This window comes from Melanostigma gelatinosum, assembly GCF_949748355.1.
Source record: "Melanostigma gelatinosum genome assembly, chromosome: 22".
Lineage (NCBI taxonomy): Eukaryota > Metazoa > Chordata > Actinopteri > Perciformes > Zoarcidae > Melanostigma > Melanostigma gelatinosum.
Window position 1 is genome coordinate 16935131 of NC_136655.1, and position 19618 is coordinate 16954748.

General features: G+C 48.3%; 1 protein-coding gene across 6 annotated transcripts in view; it reads left to right on the forward strand.

Annotated features, from left to right (window-relative positions):
- Nucleotides 1-19618, forward strand: part of LOC306795995 (pleckstrin homology domain-containing family A member 5-like) — a 227039-nt gene that overhangs the window by 14864 nt on the left and 192557 nt on the right. The window lies entirely within an intron of this gene.

Here is a 19618-nt window from a genome sequence, read left to right on the forward strand (position 1 = left end):
GGGATGATCGTGATGTTGTGATACTTTAGCTGGAGTTGTATCAGTAGCTGCAGAACCCAGTGAAACACAAACAGTGTAAGATTACAGATAAATCAGGGCCCGAGCACCGACGCAGTTAGAGCAATGGACCTATTGTTCTTCCTATTGTTTCTGCTCAAAAACAAGGTGCTTGGGACACCGTCGAGCTCGTGCACGCAGTGTCTGATGGTCACAGGACACAGCTGCGAGGGCCCGATCAATGCTGTTATTACAAATAAAAGCATCCAGTCTCTCAGCAGACACCCTGTCCTCCTGTCATCAAGCTGGATGTGGGACAGGATGGAGAGCTGAGGACAGTTGCTGTCTTTCTGTCCCTACAGGCTAGAAAGCCAGATGAATGAAATGTGGATAGAACACAGCCACAGAATAGAATCTCTGCTGGACACCGTGAATGCATTCAGACAGATCAGGAAACAGTTTGTTCTCCAGTCTCTCTGACGGGACAGACACACTCCCCGTGAGAAAGACGATAAGAACACAACTCCCACTAAGAAAGGACGGTTACAGGAGGCACGTCTGAATATGCTGCAACGCTGCCAGCTCAGCGCTGACACTGACTCAGAGTTTCAGAAAGGTCTCAAAGTGAAAGTGCCTCTGGAGGAGGAGGGGGTCATATGACTTTCATCACTAATCATGGCATCTTGTTTCCTTGAGAGGGAGCTCTCGTGTCCGGTCGGCCTTGACCTCTTCAGAGATCACACAGCCACAGCTTCTGTTAAACCTCACTGCAGAGCTGGTGGGCTGACACAGACATCCACCAGCGGCTGGTTTGTCAGAGAAGATCTTCGAGGAGTGATCGGCCTTCTCACTTTGAGTTAAAGAACCTTTTTCCTGAAGAGAGATCAGAGAAACTCAATCTCTTGTGTGTGAACCACCAGCAGCTGGTGTGTGTTGTCTGTCAGGATTCAGAAATACAGACCACAGGTTCACACCCACTGATGATGCTGCAAAGGACTGACTCGCTTTCATCTTCACAGAAGGAAACTGTGACCGAACACAAGAACATATCAAGGTCCAGGCTCAACCCCCAGAGGAGGTTAAGGAGCTTCACCAGCATTGAGAAGAGGAAGAGAACTCTGAGGAGGAGAGCGATAGTCAGAGCTCATTCCTACACAACTATAATGCTGCAGTGGAAAGAGTCCAGCAGCGTCCACTCATAGATGATCCGGCATCGGGGCCAAGATGAAGACGATTCCTGGTCCACTGCTGGTCCACGGCTCATCCTGTCTGCAGATCTTCCTGCTGGCCGTATCCAGCTCTCTTGGAACATCCACGGTTGATGTCATCGTGGGTTAACGTGCTGGAGGAGTCTGCAGATGACGAGCAGACCTCAGGAGAAGAGGACTCCAATGGGGTGAGAGGAGGTGGACTGTGTGACGATGATGTCGGTGCTCAAACAGTCAAAGTTGATGGATGTTTTCCTCATGTTGAATATTTGTATCCATGTTATCTGCTGGAGAATTGTTTTGTTGCTGTTGTTTACATTCCTTATGATGCAAATCAAGATCTTCAGGATTGTACTCCTGTCGTTTTCTTTCTCATGTTTTTCTCATGTAGAGCTACAACTGCATGTTGTAGTCCATCATGATGATGCATAAGGACAACAATGTATCTCTGAATCCTTGAATGTATGAGATTACAGAAAAACAATGCGTGGGTTTTGTCATCCGTCAGATGCAGCGCTAGGCTGAAAAATGAGCCAGTCCAGTACATCGACCTATATTAGCTCACTGTGGATATAACATATATGTTGTATATGTTGGCTGATAAAAAGAAATGTCAGTACAGAAACGCCAAACTAGGTCTGAGGTCATTTAGAACAGCGTCTCTATTACAGAGAGTAAGAGGTTCTGGTCAATATGTGTCTTGGTCACGTCTCTGTTTTCTGTTTGTATTTGTGTAAACAAAAGTCGGGCTGCAGTGCGATGCATCTGTGATGATATGATATTTAAATGTATAGGTAGGGCTGGGCGGTATCCGGTTTTAATTTCCCGTACGATATGAATTTTTCATATACCGTCATACACACAGCTTCGGTACACATAGTTTCGGTGCACAGCCGAAACAACTTCTGTCGCTCTTCAACAGGCCGCACAATATAGTTTTACAGCGGTTGGCATCCAGCTTATTGGTGCATTACCGCCACCTGCTGCTCCGGAGTGTGGATCAGACATTCGACTAGTTCTCTTACCTGTATTGAGAGGGAACCCTAGTCATGGTTGTAACTTTATAACAACAATTAACACTCTTTAACAGGGCAAAACACCACGACAACAGTTTGACACATAAACCATTTGTAACACTAATCATTTTACATTTATAAAATTTCTCCGCCAAACTGCATGCTGGGTAAAGCTCGCTAACAGTCTGCTAACAGCTGTGGGAGGCTCTGTCGCTCCAGTAACGTTACACACTGGAAAACATCGTCCATTGCCGTGTACATTTGATGTTGGTTTCCTTGATGCTGGTGTTGCTTTAGACAGCGTGTCCTGTTGTGATGCAGATCCATGTGCCATAACATTTAACATGGAGCTCTTCCAGTGTGTTAGCCTGAGCGTTCGCTCCCTGCAGTCACATTCTTAACCCCAACCTCCATACCATGATGCATGTCCACAGAGGTGTCAGGATGCAGAGCAAGTGTACAGAAACAAACCGATCGAGACCTCAGAGGTTCTTTATGAAAAGCACAAAAATTAGTCTTCGTTCTGTTTGTCGTCTTCTGTCCCTCCTGATCAGCAGGAGAACAGCAGACAGACAGACGTGTTGACGAGAGCTCATTCATCTGCTGGTGCTGGCTGTTGAACAGACCTTCAGGAACGATCAGTCAGTGATGAGATGTGATGAGAGTGTGCTGCAGACTTCTAGGATATGTGTGTGTCATTCATATTTCATGTTCTTATCTGCGATCTCCAGTGCTAAGATTGTCTGATTGGTGTTCCTCAGCTGACTGATGAGAGCTCTCTGTGGGAAATGTATTTCTGACCCGTTGCAGAATGTGATACATGTCGAAATCTATTGGTGTTTCATTAACACAGAGAATTCATCTCTGTTAATGATCTTTGAACCCTTCGCAGTTCCCATCCAGAGTTTTAGAATCATCACATTTTAAGCTGAAGTTTGACAAAATAATCTGAACTCAAATCCGCTTGCTGGGTTCTGATTCTGTTGTATCTGTCAGTCTTCATGAGTGGGTCTAGTTTGTCCTTTATTATTCCACAAAGAGCTTCACCCTCTACGTGTAAAAGGGTTCGAACACAGACGGTTGCTTTGAGTCTTCTTCTTCCATCCATTTCTTCTGCTCATCTGGGGCCCAGGTCGGGGGGGGGGGGCAGCAGGCTAAACTGAGCAGCAACTTTACTCCACGATGCCACCAGATGTCTGAGCTCCTCACCAGTTGCCTGGGAACTGAGGTGCCCTTAAGCAAGGCACCGAACCCCCAAACTGCTCCCAGGGAGCTGTGCAGCAGCTGCCCACTGCTCCTCACACTGCATCGGGTTAAATGCAGAGACTACATCTCACTGTGTGTTGTGCTGCCTACAAATGTGTGCCACTGAAGGTCTGACATGTTTTACATCGTCTCTAAGGTTGAGCCTACAAAGGAAACATATTTATTAGCTTGAATCTATGATCTAGTTGCTCGTGAGCATCGGTGAGGTTGAGCACGTAGCTGCTCTGCTCAAGCGTGTTCTTCTGCCTCACCACAGTGCTCGGGTACAACCGCTCCATGCTCCCCTCACTCATCTCATCACAACACATCTCAACTTTTATTATAAACTACCGTAATTCTATTCTTTTGATATTGTAACATTTGTTTTGCTTTATTCCTGTTTGTGTTCAGGCTCAGCTCTCATGCTGCTGATGCATGACTGAGTACGCACACGTGTGGGCAGACGTCATTCGATTATTTATCTATTTGTATTCAAATGTATTTATTTTGTGATCCTATAGATATTGTAAGTAGTAGATGACTTATGACCTGATTTACTTGTGTGTTCATGACGTATGACTCCTCCTCAGGAAGTGAGGTCAGAGGGGCCACAGGAAACACACTCATCTGTTTCCTGTGCAGAGTCTTCACACCTCCCTCCCCCTGGTGTGTGTATGTCCATTCAGATCAGGATTCACACACACACACACACTATCCGTGGGTTATGTAACCTGGAGCTTTGTCCTCACCAGACGTCCTCTAACACCAGATCAGGGTTCTGAGCCCAGAAGCTGAATAAACACAATGACTCACTGCACTAGAGCCCTAACATCACCAGGACATCAATAATGTATGCACATGGTCTGAAACACGTTCCCTCACATGGCCGAACAGATCAGAAGTGTTGGCATGGCAACCTATTGGGTGGGAGTTAACGGTGTGATTTGAATGCATCGTCGAGCGTCACGATCTCAACAGCGGCCGAGGAGCCGCTCGTCTTTCCAGTGAGACCGGTGAATGTGTCACATGTGCAACGAGTCTGATCGCGCCGATGTCCCGGCCCTCTACTCCACTCCCCGGTCTGCAGGAGGAGAGGAGAGAACAGAGTCCTGGTCCCACAGTCTGCAGGAGGAGAGGACAGAGTCCTGGTCCCACAGTCTGCAGGAGGAGAGGACAGAGTCCTGGTCCCACAGTCTGCAGGAGGAGAGGACAGAGTCCTGGTCCCACAGTCTGCAGGAGGAGAGGACAGAGTCCTGGTCCCACAGTCTGCAGGAGGAGAGGAGAGAACAGAGTCCTGGTCCCACAGTCTGCAGGAGGAGAGGACAGAGTCCTGGTCCCACAGTCTGCAGGAGGAGAGGAGAGGACAGAGTCCTGGTCCCACTGCTCCACTGGACTGGATCTGAGTCAGTCAGTCGCCTGAGGAGGCGTGAGTGAGTCACATGTAGCAGCTGGCTCGTGTCCAGACCTCAATCACTTCTGTCTGCTATACCTGAGGACCGAGTGGTACCCCAGGTATCCAACCTGCAGACTACAGTCTGTCACTAACTTTAAGGATTTTGTTGCCTCAGGACACCAGACACAGACACAAAGTCAGCAGAGTGCTGTGCTTTGAATCATCCACCCAGACCGGCTCCTGACCGCTGATCTCACAGTGGGTCTCTGAGCCTCGTCCTTCAACACACACGGCCTGCAGAGAGCTGCACTCAGCTGGAGGCAGACGCTGCATTGATCAGTTACAGAACAAACTCTGGATGAACTCTGATGCACTCACAGCCATGTGTCACCAGCTCTCATTGCCTCAACTAGATGCTGCTTTTGTATGATTGATATAATATGCTTGTCAAACATATATTTTATGTTTTATCTTCATCAATTTCACATCAGCTTTCTCTTCATGATGAGCTGTGAGAACACTGAGCAGTTGTTGGTGGTGTGCGTGGCTCTGGGAGGTGAAGGCGTGTTTGTTAAACTCTCCTGGTTACATGACATGATCAACGGTTCAAAAGATCTGCTCCAATGATGGTCAATATGGTAGAAGATCCAAAGCTGAGTGCATAGCTTAACATCAAGAGTCCCAAGGTGCATTTCAATAGAGAGCATCCAATCACAGGGCCTACAATGTGGCTCTATAGAAACCCAACAGAACACCTTCGGTCCCTTCAGCTCTGCAGCATCCTGCACCAGCAGCAGACGCAGCTGTTAGCATGGACGGTGGGAGGGTTAGGGCTGCAACGACCGATCAATTACAATCACTTTAGAAATAGTTGGCAAATTTCATCATTGATTAGTTATGTTATGACATCTCCTAAGGTGGGCCGTTAGCCAGCTAAGGCCTCGCCTCGTGTAGCGCACGTGATAAATGACAGGACATGAAGCCTCCAGACCTCCTGCTGTACAGAGGAGAGCAGAGCAGAGCTCAGGACTACAGACGGGTAGAGATTCCCTCCGCCTGGTCTGTGTTGTGTAGATCGATGTACTCTATCGGCCTGATGAAAGTATTAGAAGCCAGCCCAGCTACATGTATCCATCACAAGCAGAGAGACAACGCAGCCCAGTTAGTTCTGTCTTTAAATACATGTAATCGTGCACCAATCTGCCGGAGATGGCACTTCTAGCTGACGTCAGCTGAAATGAGCTCAGAGAGACAGAAACAGTCCAACAGTGCAGCTTCAGGAGTGTTTGCTGCCGTTAGTCAGACGGTCTGCAGTGAGTCTGTCATTTCTTCCTGTGATGAACTGGACTATCATGTATACTGTAACGATGTAAAAGTCCTGCATTCAAATAGAAAGCACAGGAGTACGAGCATCAACATGTACTAAAGGTAACGGTCCTCCTTACGCAGAATGGCCCATCTGAGGATAATGTACATTGTATTACTGGATTATAATTAGTGATGCATTAATGTGTTCATCACATCAGTGTTGCAGCCAGTAAAGCTGGCGCTTACTTGAATGACTTTATATCATTTATTACATCATCATTTATTAGTTGATTATATTTTATATTAATAATCTGAATCTTCAAAGTAATCAACAAGTAAAGCTAATAAATGTAGTGAAGTTGAAAGAACAGTATTTGGCTGTGAGATGGAGTGCAGTAGAAGTTCTACTTTACTTGACTAGAGGAGATGGATTTACTCTCAGTGCATGGCTGCATGGCCTTTTATTTACTTCACTTTATTGTGGATTCATTATTAATTAATTAATCCTGATTAATAGTATTTAATAATATTCATTATTCAACATGAAGTGAAGTGTAAAGCTTTGCACGGCAGGTGAAGCCTGTGGGTGATGACATGATGCCCATCACACCCGACGGGTGTGACAATAAGTTCAATGAATGAAGACAGATGTTGATAGCAGGAATCAGAATATGACACTGATGAGCCCCCCCCATGCCTCTGAGCAGCCTGCAGTGTGTTACAGCGGGCGGCTCTGCTCTCTCACAGGCTGCCTGGCAGCAGGACTGTGGGTGCGAGGCAGACTGTGATTAATGCCGCTGGCTGGACAGAAAGGTGGACTTTTCTACTGCGTTGGCTGAGGCTGTGCTTCCTCTGCCATCTGCTCGTGCTGCCCAGCTCCCTCACCCAGATAGATGGAGTCACAGAAAGGAGTAAAACACGGTGCTGCTGCAGCTGCCTCTATGTTGGGGAGGAGATGGAGTGTGTGCCAGGGGCAGGGAGGTTTGGACGGTCACCGCTAATCACAGGAGCTCTCAGCCTGGACAAAGAGCCACGACTCTACAGGACACACTGAAGTCACAGGAGCTCTAATGTACACCACATATTATGAACAGAGTTATTTTGAGAACTATATGAAGCCGTGCTGTTACTGTACTGTTGTGACCAGGAAGCTGTGAGTAACAGAATTATTTCAAGTGTGATTTTATTCAATAGGATTGTAATAAGGTTGTCTGTTATTTAGATAAAGACATGTTATGAGAATGAAGGTTACAATGTTACATATCTCTATTATTATTTATGTCCCTATACTTGGTGCTGAGGTTGGTGTGAGCTGAGCAGCAGTGGGCAGCAGGCTGATCCCGTGTGCCGTGGAGATGGCACTCTGCCCTTCTTCTGTCTGCCAGGCTCATCTCCCATCACAATGCAGGATGAATAGTCTGGTACTGAGGCTGCCCAGGATTACAATGATGGGGATCTGAGTGCTTCTGTACCAAGCTCATGAAATCCTCTCAATGCACACTGGCAGCTGCCTCACTGCGCTGATGTTCTCACTCTGGGTTTGGAGAGTCAGCTCGTTATTGTGTGCATGCACATGTTTGTGTGTGTGCAAAACAAACACATGGATAACATGAATAGGATTTCCGAGGTGAGCCCACTGCTCTGGAGTCAATGGAGGCTTATGTTTGGTTTATGATTATACATTTAAAAGCAGGAGATGGCAGCACAAAGGGCTCGTGAGAACACAAAGATGGCTGTTTGTGTGTGTGACGGTTTAGAAATGCAGCCGTTAAACTGAGCGGCTTCACGGTCACAAAAGTAAAGTTCTTCCAGTTTGACTCTCTGGAAACGAGCGTGCACACACACACACACACACATACACACACACATACAATCAGCCCGTAAGTGGATGATGTGGAGCACTGTGTTCGCTGCCACAGACTGAAGCCATAAATCGGATGACGTTAGCGGAGCAGTGTTCCCGCTGCAGATTCAGGTCCAACTGAGTGGACGTGGGCAAGAACACAAACACCTCCACTGCTGCCCAGTCACTGATCATCTTCTGTCCGCTGACCAGTGACCAGGAGGAGTGAAGGAGGTGACGAGGAGGAGTGGAGGAGGAGTGAAGGAGGAGTGGAGGAGGAGTAAAGGAGTGAAGGAGGAGTAGAGGAGGAGGAGTGGAGGAGGAGGACTGTGCGGCTGTGATTTACATGCATCATGTTTAATCCTGACCAGAGCTGGTTGTCTGTGGACAGAAACAGAAGAAGGCAGCAGACCAACTGTTCCTCTGCTGCTACAACCCTTCTGAGTGGGCGGCGCCTGTTTTTGGTACAGAATGTATCAATCAGTGGAAAGTAACTAAGTACATTTACCCAAGTTGTGTACTTCAGCATTTCTGCTGCGCGTGTAGGAATACAGGGTGTGATCTGCCGCCACGCTGGTCCAGGTGACGGTGCAGGCGGAGATGGAGCAGAGCGTGGCTGATGTTACATCATGCACTCACTCGCATGAATGCGACCTCGTAGAGTTGCACACTCAAAAAGTCACACAATTAGTGTTGAGAATGAGAACTGAGAGCATCCGGCCTCCTCGCTCACCTGCAGAGATGAGCTGGAGATTCCCTCCAGCAGCTGCTCACTCACACAGGAGGAGAGTGTGTGAAGTGTGTGTTCATGGTCATGAAGGAACATGTCACCCACCTGTGATGTGTTTTTGGACAATAATGGAGTCCTATAGCACAGTGATTCTTAACCATAGGGCCGCGGCCCATGATAGGGCCGCGGCCCATGATAGGGCCGCGGCCCATGATAGGGCCGCGAGCGCCACCTAGAGGGCCGCGAAAAACTTTCAGTTTTGCACCTGTGGGCCGCGAGGGCCGCGGGACCGCATAGGTTATCAATTGAAGACACCAGAGATATCACTGTTATCCATGAGACGCTCAGTTACAATATAGCTTCCCACCACCTGGTGGCGGTAATGCGTCAGTCAGTTGTTTAACAAGCTGCAATAAGCAGAAGAAGACACTAGCCGTGAGCCTGTAGCGAAAGTTATGGATAAGTTATTAAAAAGAAAAAATGAAGACGACAGTGGTGCCATACCCCCCAAAAGTCTAAATGTGTGTGCAAGTACAACCCTGACTTTCTTAAGTACGGCTTTGTGAATGGAGGCAACGAGGCAGAGCCGAGGGCTCAGTGTGTGGAATGTGAGCTAATGCTATCAAACGAAGCTCTGAAGCCTTCGAAAATAAAGCGACACCAAGCGACGAAACATCCAACGCTCGTGGGAAAGTCTGTTGGGCTTCTTGTTGTGTATGCAGGTTTACATACACATGATAATAAATGTCTTTGTGATCATCACATTCTATCATCTCATTTATTTAACAAGGGTTTTGCCTGTTCAACACCGGCATCCTCGATCCCCTCCCCTTCCGTTCCTATGGCTTGTTAGCGCAAATACGTCACAAAACATGTCCGTGTTTGGTATCCCAGCATGCCCAAAATCCTCATCTTTGCAAAGAAATCATCGATTTTCTTTAATTTCTTATGGTTTCTCCACAAAAGGAGCCCACACACACACTGTCCAAAGTCGCCATAACCGCTGCAAGTCGTATCTTGCAGCATTTCGACGGAAAAAGACACATTACAGACCCGACAACGTGCTAGCGGATGTTACCATGGAGCTACTGCCTTCAGAAAACGCTAGTACTTATAGTACAAACCTTATCCTCCTCTTCTATAAGCCGTCAACCAACGTTTGCGTAACTGAGATATTCTCATTCTCGTTCGTGCGCTCGGTCGCAGCCATTAAGCACAGCAAGTCCGCTACTCACACACCAGGTCTACGACCTTATATACGTATGTTTTGCAATTTGCAAAGGCTAAAAATAAAAGGAAAATAATATACTATCAAAATATAAAGGGAGAAACACCTTTAGTGTGTCAGAATATCATGTGGTTACCATGTGTCCATTTGGGTCTCCAAAATGCTATTGATAATACCCGTTGTGAGGACCTATTGATCAGTGACCATAAATGTATTTTCTTTGATCTTTCTGTCAATGCTGACCCCTTGTGTCTGAAACAAACATTCCACTCACGCATTATTACTTAGAGTACAGCTGATCAGTTCTCTATGCACTTCTGCTGTGACTTTTACACAAATGTCAATGATGTTGAACACTTGATACAGTCATTTAATGAACATTGCACCACTTTGCTGGATAAAGTGGCACCTCTTAAGGAAAGGACCAGGGCTGCCTATAACACTACTCCGTGGATGACAGAAGCTGTGTGCAGCGTGAGACAGAAGTGTCGCAGGGCAGAGCGGCTCTGGAAAGATACTGGGCTAGAAGTGCATCGCTCATATCTCAAAGACCTCAGAGTTTCTTTTAATACAGCTAGAACTGCTTATTTTGCCAACCTAATCTCTTCTTCAAAGAGAAATCCCAAGATTCTGTTTGACACAATTAGAGGAATTGTTTCACCACCTGTCTCCACAGTACCATGCTATTCTGTTGACGATTGCAACAAATTCCTGATCTATTTTAATGATAAGGTAACAGGTATTAGGTCTGGCATTCGGCCTGGGATCTGTTTGGCTACTTGTAGCTCCTCGCAATCCCCTGCTGTTATGGGCTCTTTCCAGCCTATCAGCCTTCAAGACCTGATGGACTTAATTACCAAAACAAAGCCATCATCTTGCCCTCTGGATATAATTCCATCCTCTCTATTTAAGAACGTTCTGCTAACTATTGGCCCTGCAGTAACATCTATTGTCAATTCCTCATTGTCTACAGGAATTGTCCCTTCCTATTTCAAACATGCCACTATCCAGCCCATATTAAAGAAACCTAACTTAGATCCAGCTTTGCCCATGAACTACAGGCCCATATCAAAACTGCCTTTCCTGTCCAAAATTTTGGAGAAAGTGGTGGCCAAACAACTTACTGCTGCACTGGAGAGGCACAACATGTACGACAAGTTCCAGTCTGGGTTTCGTAAGCAACACTCTACTGAAACCGCTCTCCTGAGGGTTTCAAATGGCATTCTCATGTGTGCTGATGCAGGTGACTGCTCTGTGTTAGTTCTTCTGGATCTCAGTTCTGCATTTGACACTGTAGACCATGACATCCTGACTAAGAGGCTTCGTGATTGGGTGGGCATATCTGGCGTAGCGTTAGACTGGTTTACATCTTACCTCAGTGACAGAAGTTTCAATGTCTCTGTGGGTGATTTTGTGTCTGTTACTCTCCACTTTCTTGTGGTGTACCGCAGGGCTCGGTTCTGGGGCCTTTGTTATTTTCCCTTTATCTGTTACCTTTGGGACCGATCATAAAAAGCTATAATGTGTCCTATCACTTATATGCAGACGACATCCAACTTCATCTGTCATTTAAACCCAGCGAGGCCTTCACATTAACTCGGCTCCTGGACTGTGTCAATGCCATCAGAGACTGGACGGCAGAAAACTGCTTGCAACTCAATGACTCTAAGACGGAGGTCCTAGTTATTGCTCCAGAGGAGTTTGTCCCCATGATCAGGCAGATTATTAGTCCTCTCTCCTCTGCTTCCCATTGCAACCTGCGCAATCTTGGGATTTTCTTTGATCGCTCCATGTCGTTTGACCAACATGTTAAGCAGCTGTCCAGGTCATGTTTCTTCCATCTAAGAAATATCAGTAAACTAAGATCTGTATTATCAACACCTGAATTAGAAATGATCATACACACATTTATCTCTTCACGCATTGACTACTGCAACTCACTTTTCACATCACTCAGTGCATCCGCTCTTAACCGTCTGCAGGTCATCCAAAATGCTGCCGCCAGATTACTCACCAGGACAAATCGACGGTCTCACATCACCCCCGTACTCCGATCTCTCCACTGGCTTCCTGTAGCATCTCGGATACACTTCAAAATTCTCACCATCACTTACAGAGCACTTCACGGTCAGGCTCCGGCTTATGTAGCTGATCTACTTCGCCCCTGTTCACCCGCCCGCACTCTCAGGTCAAACGCTCTAGGTCTTCTGTCCCACGCACACGATGTAAGAGCCGTGGTGACCGAGCCTTTGAGGCAGTGGCCCCGAGGCTCTGGAATGCTCTGCCTGCAACTCTGCGCCTCGCAGATACTGTGGATACTTTTAAAAGCCAGCTAAAAACCCACCTGTTTAGGCTGGCGTTTGTGTAAAAGTAAACCCATGTCCTAGACCTGCTCTTAAAATATGTTTTACATTTTATTTTTATTTTTATTTTATTTTTATTTTATTCTTTAACATTTTTTATTCACTCTGTGTAGATAATTTATTGACCCTAGGGTCACATTGTGTTTTTTATGCTTTTAAATGTCTGCTCTGGTAAGCACTTTGTGATAGTACTGTCTGTGAAAAGCGCTATATAAATAAAATTCATTCATTCATTCATTCAAATGTCCTTTTAGAGCTCCGCCTGGATCTCTTCATGGAAGAAACACTGTAGAATGGTCATACTTTGTCCAATCTTCTTCAAATTTGAGGCAGTTGTTCAGTGATAGTGTAGTTACAGCCCTATACTGTCCTTTACCTGTACAGATACAGCCACCGGCAGTTATTTATACTGAAAGATACTTTTTTATTTTATGCGGACACAAATCTTAAATTTTGACTGACTCCAAAGGCCCACTGCTCTGTTTCTGTATGACCTACAGGTTGTCTGACATTTTTGATGCATATAGTCAGAGTGGGCCCCGGGACACTTTGTACATGAAAAGTTGGGCCCGAGGTCAAAAAGGTTAAGAACCCCTGCTATAGCAGACAGTCGGGCAACAAATGGCCACAGCATGATGGGAGCTGGAGTCTTGTTCAACAGTGTGGATGTTGGCTGGAACACTGACGGTCCATCTGAAAGGTTCCTCCACCGCTGCAGAGCTCAGTGCTTGTTCACTCTGGTGGGATGATGTTCAGCTGCGTTGAGGTGTTCTGTGTTTGTTCTTCATGGAACATTCATGTTCAACAAGTGGCTGGTCATCCTGCAGTCTAAACACACAACACGCCAGCGGGTAGAGCTGCCTGCGTTCAAATATTGAGGCGCTGCCGTGAGGTAGATACACACACACACACACACACACACACGCGCGCCCACACACGCGCACACACAGTGAAGTGTGCTCCAGATTAGAAGAAGGTGAGGTCATTCAGACGAGGTGAAGTCATCATGTAGAAGGCAGAGCTGGTACTCCAGTACAGAGATGTCATGTTTCTTGCTATAATCCTCACTATTGCACGTGTAAGACGAATGCATTCATAATCTTTGACAGAGCATCTCACATGCTGTCATACCTCGTCTCTGCACAGATTAACTGCGCTCAGACACTTCCTGGCTGATGGAGAGGGCTTCTCTGCTCTTCCCCCACCGCTGGGAATAAATTACTTCTGCCACCTCGTATGAATAATGTTTAAGAAGGACGACCGTAGCGATGAAGTGCAAGGACCTGCAGGTTCTGTGCTGCACAGTCAGTGTCAGTGGAAGGCTTGTGATCTACAGAAGGCCAGAGACAACGATGTGATCACAATATAATCATCTCATCAAGACAAGATAATCTATCTATCTTCGCGGCAGGTCTGTGGAGCGTAGTATTTCTCCACATGAAGAAGAGGTGAGCATGGGGCTGTCGTCCTGTCAGCATGGCTAACTATCTGACCGAGCCTTATTCCCAAAGCCAAGCAGCAACTATCCTAGTAGAGCTAACGAGCTGCCCTGCTAGACCACCATGTGCACTTCCTTTACCTCCATGTCTTCTACGTCCCTCTGTCCCTCTGTCTTCATGTTGATGTCCCTCCTCCTCTGATCTTTCCTGCTTGATAAAGAAGGCAATGAGGGCGTTTCTTCTTCCACAGTAAAAGTCTTCATGTCTTGGGGAAAACTGTTAACAAGCTGGACCCGGTGCAGTGGTTCTGTAGTAGCTCTGGTTCTGTTTGGAGTCCATGGGGGAACTCTGTGTACTCATTAGAACCCTACATTATGAATTATTATAACCTTTGTTATGATGCAAGCTTGAAACCAACGTCACCGTATTGTAGCCACACTAGCAGATTAGATTGAGGGACATGTCAATATCTCAACACGTGCATGCATTGTGTAGATGACCATGTGGTGGACCTCCGTGGTCCTGTTGACCCTTGTCCTACAGCACCATGAGCAGGTTGAGCTTTGTGCACAGCTCGAGCATTGATTGCCATTAATGTTGCAATTCAGGATGAATTGCATTGACTTTGTTGATCTACTGATTCTTCATGTCTGACCAGAAACCTGTTCATGTAATCAGTTCAAAGCGCCGCTGTGGCTAAATACAGCAGCACAGAGCTGCAAGGCCAACGATCCAGAGCACATGGTCTGCATCACTCCAGTGCATCCAGTCTCCAACGGCCACCATCTGGGTGGAAGGTGGGCATGAGGGTCACAGGCAATGTTCCCTCTAAGCTGCGCGCTTGAGCAATCGCGCACTGCTCGCACATTCTCAGCGCACAAGAAAATCTATGCAGCGCATAAAATAAAATTCAACATAAACGTATTAATTAATATCTAATATTAGTCCTAATCTTATCTAATCAATTAAACCAATAATAATAATAATAATAATACTTTTGTTTTCTGTACTATTTTGCAACGTAACTCCGTGAGTGACAGGTGTCCAGCCAATGATACGATTCGGTTCACTTACGCTACGCAGCCAATCATAGCATTGACACTATTGCCCTGCCCATTCGCGCCGTGCAGGTTAGCTAGCTAACAACAGTGCGGCGGAGTTACGAGACACAAATGCTAACCCCTTATCATGGCGAAACGAACGGGCAGCGACACATCCACTCACCAAGCCATTGGGAAAAAGAAATGTGGTTCTTTTAAGATGGAATGGCTGTCGGAGATCTCACAGCTTGTGGATATTTGTGCTACATTTCAAGCTTCCAGTGCAGATTGTGAAAGAGGATTCAGTTTAATGAATCGTATCAAAACAGCATCCAGAAATCGTCTTGAAGTGGCACATTTGGACCAGCTGATGCGCATAAAGTCAAAGCAAGAAGCAGACGAAGCCATCAACCTGGACAAAGTGTACAACCATTGGAGAAGTGAGAAGGACAGACGTGAAAAATAAGGTAAAATTTAAGTCAGATTTGTGCATATTCTAGTGACATTTATTAAGATTTTTTACTTATGGATATTAATCATTAAATGATGTTACTACTAGATAATTTATGGGTAGTAGAAATGATAATAAAAAACTGAGTAATTACATATTTTACAGACAGAGTTACAGGAATTTACACTGTATCACAAGCTACAGCACACGTCATTGTGCAAAATGTGAATGTTTTAATGTGAACAAAATGTTATGTCTGAAAGGTGTATATGTATCATTTCTTCCAGAACAGGACCCTCACACAGGCCACAACAGGACCTCACACAGGCCAAAGCAAGACTCTTCCCATGGCCAAGCAGGACTCTCACATAAAACGAAAGTTACGGACGTAACTACGGTTCTATGAATCCTGGATGACCGCCAGAGGCAGTGCTTAACACTGGATGTATCCCGTCTCGCGCATGCGCAGGTCGAATATTTATATCAACAAAGTCACGTGTGACCTCGGATGACCACCGTCATCTATAAGTTCCGGTGTCATCCTGAGCTCAGTCCTATGGAATCTTCTCGCGAGTTCACGGGATTCCGAGTGACCAAGAACTCTGGCGGTCATCCAGGATTCATAGAACCGTAGTTACGTCCGTAACTTTCGTTCTATTTCATCCTTACTGACCGCCAGAGGCAGTGCTTAACACTGGATGACTTATACCAAAAGAGTCACGAGGAAGCACAGTAACTACCCCTTATAGCTCCGGCAGAGAAAATTGGCCAAGAACCCTCCCCAGTGGGTGAGGGCCGGCAACGTTAACTCTGTAGTGTTTGGTGAATGTGCTCGGCGATGCCCATGAGGCCGCCGCACATGTATCCCCCACAGGCACACCACTCAGGCTTGCCCTCGGTGTGGAGACACTCTTGGTAGTGACCCTTCACCCCGGATGGCCGAGCGCAGCCGCTCGCCTTGTATGTATCGGCAATGGCCTCCACTATCCAGTGGGACAGGTGCCGTTTTTCCTTTTTCCCTTAAAAAGGAGCACAGCCCTTCTTAGGCTCACCATAACTGACTATGCAGGCGGTGGCTGCCATATAAGCTCTGAGGGCCCACACTGGGCACAGCAGCCTTGACCTCTCCTCTCCCGATGGGGGAGGGGGGGGGGTCAACTTTGCCAGCTGGATAGGCCGGTTTATATGTGAACGTATCCACCCCCTTGGGAGAAACACTGCCTTAGGCCAGAAAGTGACACCCAAGCCATCTGAGTTCCACCTCAGACATGATTCTTCCACTGATAGGGCATGCAGCTCGCCCCCACATTGAGCTGAATTGACAGCAAGGAGAAAACCGTCTTGCTGATAGCCATCTAGGCTCCGCCTGTGCCAGGGGTTCAAAAGGACAAGCATAAGCTGTCCAGTACCAAGGGTAGGTCCCATGCAGGGGAGACCGGCCCTTATCCAGGAGAGACTGTAGAAACTCAGTACAGCAGGCACGGGGCGCTGTACTGGGACCTTGTTCTGAGCCGCACACTAGTCGGAGAACAGCTTCCACCTGTTTATTGTACTGCAGGCAGGTAGACCGCGCACTGGCATTCAGAATAGTCCGTCAGACTGGTTCTATGCAGCCACTCAGCATCCGGTCGGGCCCTCCCGTGACCCCTAATTGAAGGCGGCAGGGATTGGAATGCCAAATCCGACCCTCTAGTTGCGACAGGAGATCCCTCCTGTCGGGGAAGAACTCTGACAAGCTTACAGCAAAAGCAGAGGGAATGGTGGAAAGGCATAAAGAAGATCCTCTGGCCACGTGTGAGCCAGGGCATCTTGACCCAGAGGGCTGGTCCTCCGTCAGGGAGACCCAGTGGGGGCAGTGGGTCGACACGTCTGGCTGCAGCCGCCACTCTCCCGGTGGAGGCTTGTAACGGAACAGGAAAACCACAACCTTGTTCCATTCTCCTGGTGGGTACATTGCCCACAGGCTGGTCAGGCGAGGGGCCTCCCAAGTCAGAAGGCCACGGTGATCCCCGTAGCAACTTCTGCAGATCTGGTGCCCCATCGATAGTTCATGGGAAATCACAGCAGAGGTGCTGTCCACCGGACAAGCACATGCTTTCCCTTCAACATGGAAGGAAGTGCTCGAGCGCTAGCTCTAGAACCTGGACCTGCGGTCTTTCAGCAGACAACTGCCCCCAGGCTGTCCCGTTCTGTCACCCTGCACCCGCCTTGAGAGGCAGGTAACTGTTGTGACAATCTCCTGGTGGAATGGAACCGAGCCCCTGGGGCTCGGTTCCTGGGACACTGTTCGCCAGATATGCACTCCCTCCATGGGGATAGTGAATAGATGAATAGACACTGTTTCGATAATATTATTGCCCTGTATCTGTGCCACTTGGCATCCAAGTGAAGGCTGTTCAGCCATCCGCACTGGGGCGACAGACAGGCCCTCATAGGGCCACCCTAATGAAGGTTATGCTCTGAGAAGGGCTCAGGTAGCTCCTCTCCATGTTCACCTTGAGGCCTACCGGGCCACGTGAGAGAAGGCGAGCAGTGTCCTGTGGCGCCTGAAGCCGGGACGGCGCCTAGGTCAGCCAGTCGTCTAAGTACGGCAGTATGTTCACGCCCTGCGATTGCAGGGGGAAAGGACAGCAGTAACACACTGTGGACACCCCTGGGGAGATGGGAGAGTCCGAATGGAAGCACCCAGGACTGAAAGTTGTGGTGACGCACCATGGGAACAGGCGTCGATAGACGTGCACCACTCTCCCTTGGAAATCCGCTGATGGGAGAAAGAACCCTGACAGCCGGCCTGGAGACATCTCCTGGCACCCCTGCCGGGGGGGACGGGGACGTAAGTAGGGTTGTATAGGTAGCGGTCCGGCCTCTCAGCAGGACGCCGAGGCCTGTTGCGCTACTAGGGTAAGCTGGAGGCTGAGAAACGGCCTTGTGGGCCAAAAATGGGACCCCTAGGTCTGGGGGTGCAGGCATGTCCCTGCAAAGACCAGAGAACTGCTGCCAGGTCTGGCTAGCTCTAACAGTCCGCTGAAGCGCCTGTACAGCAGCTGACTCGAACAGCTCACCAGGCTCCACTGGGACAGTATGGAGGGTCCTCCTACATGTCTCAGATAGGGGTGACTGCGCCAGCCAAACCTGGCGGCGAGTCTGAACCAGGGTGGACATCATCCATCCACGTTCCCTCGATATGAGCGCAAACGCCTGCAATGAAGCATCACTGAGCAGAAGCGTCGAAGTAGCCCGCTGCAGAGAATCTGCGAGGGAAAGCATGAGGTGGGAGAGGGAGTTGTCGATACGGTGCACAGCGCTGCTGTGTCCTAAGCCCTGGATAGCAGGTCATCTTTGACCCGACATTGGGTCGAGGGCACCTGGCATCGGGCCTCAGAGTCTCCTCAGGGGAAACTGATGGACGCCATAGTCGTCGAACTGGCTGGCATACGTGCAAGGCCAGATTTGCCACCTCCTGCATGGTCTGATGTAAGGCGGGAGAGAGCCCTGGTGTCTCCACCATGCACGCAACTCCCTCAGATATTCCTCGGAGGGAGGAACAGAAAAGGTGGTGAGGGCGGGAAGGTGCCTGAAGAAGGCACTCACAGGTGGATGCTCCAGCTGCTGTGTATGCCCGGCGTGCAAGCGCCATACCAATGACCAGGGTAGGTTGGTCTGGATTCAGCTGCCCTGACAGGGGGAGGTAGACCTCCCGCATCAGGTGTTCCACTTCGGCCAGCCTAGCAGACCTTACTGCTCAAGGCGTGATGCCGCAGGTCCTGCCTGGGTTCTCCCTGCTAGGGCAAGAGGTCAGGGCCGTCCTCCGGCTGAAGAGGAGCTATACAGGTCCTACAGCCGGGAGAGTTGAACATGGCCGCGATTCTGGTGGAACCCTTGTCCCACTAGTTTATGCGGAATTCCCAATCAGTCCGAGCGAGAGCGCTCTGCTGAAGGTTGAGAGAACAGGCAGGGGGCAGTCAGTGGCGAGTGATCCTTCGGACACTCTTCCCTTAGCCAGCCGCTGCGGATATTGGTGACCCACCAGTTAGCCTGAGCGAGAGCACTCTGCAACTGCGGAAACAGGTCAGGCAAAGTCCTTATAGTGAGAGGGGCGAGGACACTCTCTAAGCCCACTCTCTTCACTAAGATAGTTGCTGCAGATATTAGTGTCCCCCCAGTTAGCTTGAGCGAGAGCACTCTGTTACCGTAAAAACGGACAAAACAGACCACAGTCCGTACAGTGAGAGGGGAGCGAGGACACTCTTCACTAAGATAGTTGCTGCCGATATTGGTGTCCCACCAGTTAGCTTGAGCGAGAGCACTCTGCCACTGTGGAAACAGGTCAGGCAAAGTCCTTATAGTGAGAGGGGCG